Source organism: Megascapheus bottae, chromosome X (genome assembly GCF_031878675.1).
Source record: "Megascapheus bottae isolate mThoBot1 chromosome X, mThoBot2.hap1, whole genome shotgun sequence".
NCBI lineage: Eukaryota > Metazoa > Chordata > Mammalia > Rodentia > Geomyidae > Megascapheus > Megascapheus bottae.
Window position 1 is genome coordinate 56,435,755 of NC_143547.1, and position 4,021 is coordinate 56,439,775.

The window sequence follows — 4,021 nt, forward strand, 5'->3', positions numbered from 1 at the left end:
AGAGAGAAAGGAACAAAAACCAAGAATGATAGTTATGAGTGTGGCATTTCTGAACAATGAGTTGCCACAGAGCAGTAGCATTATTCCTGCTCAAGAAACATGTATGTCATTCTGTAATTACCTCACAAATGATCAAAAGTTTGGATGTAAAATCTGAAAATTGGCAGACCCTTCTTCAATATAAAATAGAAGATTTGTGTTCTATGTTAATAAGTAAAAGCAATTTAAATATAAAACATTAAAAATAAATAAATTGGTGTCTCCTCCCTTTATTTTCCTATGAATTCTTTGTCTCATTCATGTCCATTGGTTCTCATATAACAGGAATATATTGCTAGTGTGATTATTGGGGTGTTTATGGATATGCATATATATGATGTTTGGTTGTTCCATTCCTACATAATATATTTTCTATAGTTTTGAGGCTTTTCCAGTTTTGAATCATTGGTTTATGGAGTGTGGCCTTCAGTTACTCTATAAGCCACATTTAAAATATAGTAAAGATGCAAACCAATCATTTTGATTTATTTGTTGCTTACTTCATCATTTATATATTTTTGAATTCAGAGATACATTCATCCTTAGACTGTGGCTGGCAACCTTGGTAAAATTGTATGGGCATCCAAGTTTGAATCTAGTTCAGAAAATGCATTGTATTTCAGAAGAGTTTCTCTGCTACAGTGACTTGGAGTTCGAGTGTTTACAATTTTTATTTCTATTGATATTGATATTCTAATATATTGATCCAACCCAGATGGCCCTCAGTAGATGAATGTATCAAGAAGATGTTGTCAATGTGTGAGAAGTAATGTACCTACTACCTGGTGAATGTAACTGTAACCCCTCTTTACATTACCCTGACAATTAAAAAAAAGGTGGAATTACATGCTGCCAACAGAAAGAATGACATTGCCCCATGTGTAAGGAAATAGAAAGACTTGGAATAAAATCATATTAAATGAAGTAAGCCATACTCAAACAAACCTAGGCTCCATGGTTTTCCTCATTTTTAGTAATTACTATGCATCTAGGATTTTTCTAGCAGAGGAGCTCAGTAGTTCAAACACTATATACGTATGGCCATATAGGATGAGGCTAAGCAAAATGAAATCCAGGATAGGTAAACAAGAGATTTATCCTTGTGGTTGTTTTTAATGTACTATATGAATTTATTCCTTTTTTTTGCCAGTGCTGAGGCATAAAGTCAGGGCCCGAACACTGTCCATGGGCTTTCTCAAGGCTAGAGCTTGAGTAACACCACCATTTCCAGCTTTTTCTATGTATGTGATACCGAGGAATCAAACCGGGGTCTTTGGGTATGCTAGGCAAGCACTCTACCAGTAAGCCAAACTCCTGGCCCATGAAGTTATTTATTTAATCTTCCCTTTTTCCTTTCTTTTTCTTTTTCCCTTATGATTTATCCTCTGTTGTTAATGTATCTGATTTTGATACCTAGTGTATTGTGTATACATTTATTTGTTTATTTGAATCAGGGAAGGGGAAAAAACAAGATGATGACAAAAAGGCCAAAGGATAAATTAGTGTAACAGCGATACTCACAAAGCAGTAAGTTGGAAACAAACTGTACAGCTTGGGAGAGGATGGAAGAGAGACAGTCGAGAGAAAAACATGGGAAGGGGTAACAATGTTCAAGAAGTAATACAATCATTACCTTATGACTGTAACTGTAACCATTCCATACATCACCCTGATAATAAACTTAAAAAAACGTTATTTCTGCTTTTCACCAAGATGGCGCCGAAAGCTAAGAAGGGGGCTCCTGCCCCTCCTAAGGCCAAAACCAAGGAAAAGGCTTTGAAAGCCAAGAAAGCAGTGCTGAAAGGCATCCACAGCCACAAAAAGAAGAAGAAACTCGAAGGGGGGAAAACCAAGACGGGGGGGGGGGGGGGGAGGCGGCAGTGGGGGGAGGGTAAAGGGTACCAAGACATGTGAAAGGGTATCAATGTATGGGAATGAATGCACCCTCTATATGGCAAATATCATGTAACCCTTTTATTAATTACAATAAAAAATAAAGTAAATAATATTCAAAAAAAAAGAAGGTGAATTCTGCTTGAAAAGGAAATACTTCAGGACCTTACTTGTAAACATCTACTTTTCCTAAATTCATTTTGAAATGTGATGGAAAATATTATCTAGTAAAACAATAAATTTGTTTAACATTATTGACATATTAAGCAGTGTGGCAGTGCCTCAAAAGGCTAAACATAGAACTCCCCTTTGACCCAGCAATTCCACTACTTGGCATTTACCCAACTATCCAGAAACAAGGACATACTAAATCCACTAGCACAACAATGTTCATTGCAGCACTATTCACCATAGCAAAGATATGGAACCAACCCAGATGTCCCTCAGTTGATGAGTGGATCAACAAGTTGTGGTATTTGTACACAATGGAATTCTATGCTGCTGTCAGAAAGAATGACATCGCCCCATTTGTTAGGAAATGGAAAGACTTAGAAAAAATCATATTAAGTGAAGTAAGCCAGACTCAAAGGAACTTAGGCTCAATGGTTTCCCTCATTCGTCATAATCAGTAGAAACCTTGGACTCTACTAGCAGAGATCTGCAATAGAGCAAAATCTTGATACATAAGGCCATATAATGTGAAGCTAATTGAAAGGACCTCCAGGATATTGAAACAAAAGCCACATAATGAATAATTGTTGTCCTTAATGTACTATGTTGTCTCTCATCTCCTTTGCTATCCCTTGGTTATCTCATATTGGTATAGTATCTCACTTTGTTATCTGATATATTGAATTTATTTGTATTTGAATATTTGAAATTTGATAGGGAAGGGGGGAAAACCAAGACGGGAGGGGGGTGTTGGGGGGGAGGGAAATGGGTACCAAGACATGTGAAAGGGTATCAATGTATGTGAATTAATGCACCTTCTATCTGGAAAATATCATGTAACCCTTTTACTAATTACAATAAAAAACAAAAAAGAAAAAAAAATTAAAAAAAAGAAAAAAAAAGAAGAAGATACGCACTTCACCCACCTTCCAGCGGCCCAAGACCCTGAGGCTCCGGAGACAGCCCAAATATCTATGCAAGAGTGCCCCGAGAAGAAACAAGCGTAACCACTATGCGATTATCAAGTTCCCCCCTGACCACTGAGTCAGCCATGAAGAAGATAGAAGACAACAACACGCTTGGGTTCATTGTGGATGTCAGAGCCAACAAGCATCAAATCAAACAGGCTGTGAAGAGGCTCTATGACATTGATGTGGCTAAGGTCAATACCCTTATCCAACCTGGTGGAGAGAAGGCGGCATATGTTCGACTGACTCCTGACTATGATGCTGTAGATGTTGCCAACAAAATTGGAATCATCTAAAGTGCATCCAGCTGGCTAATTATAAGTACACATCTTTTGTAGGTTTTTAAAATATTTTACAGTTACCTTGTTGGATTTTGTTTGATTTTATTTTACTGTCGGTGTGATACATAGAGGGGTTACAGTTACATTCATCAGGTAGTGGGTACATTACTTTTTGAACACTGATACCCCTTCCCATGTTTATCTCCCACTTCTGCTCCCCCCAACCCCTCCAAAGCATCTTGTTTTTCCATTTTCTTCCCTATTTCAACTAAACAGTTTATTGCACATACAATATACCAGGTACCAGTGTCAGATACAGTAACAACATGAGATAAACCATAAGGGGATAAAGGATGAAAGAAATAACTTCACATAGTATATTAAGAACAACAATCACTGAGATAAACCTCATCTTTCCATATCCTGGATTTCATTTCACTTAGCCTCATCCTCTGTAGCCATAAATACATGTTGCATCTTTCTCTTTATTTTTGCCAGTCCTGGGCCTTGAACTCAGGGCCTGAGCACTGTGCTTGGGCTTTCTCAAGGTTATCACTCTACTACTTGAGCCTCAGCACCACTTCCAGCATTTTTCTGTGTATGGGGTCCCAAGGAATTGAACCTGGGTCTTCGTGTATGCTAGGCAAGCACTCTACCACTAGGCCAAAC

The 4,021-nt window shown here is 37.8% G+C and overlaps 1 pseudogene; it reads left to right on the forward strand.

Moving 5' to 3' along the window:
- Nucleotides 1–1,752: 1,752 nt before the first annotated feature.
- Nucleotides 1,753–3,367, forward strand: LOC150041134 (large ribosomal subunit protein uL23-like; annotated as a pseudogene).
- The last annotated feature ends 654 nt before the right edge of the window (nucleotides 3,368–4,021 follow it).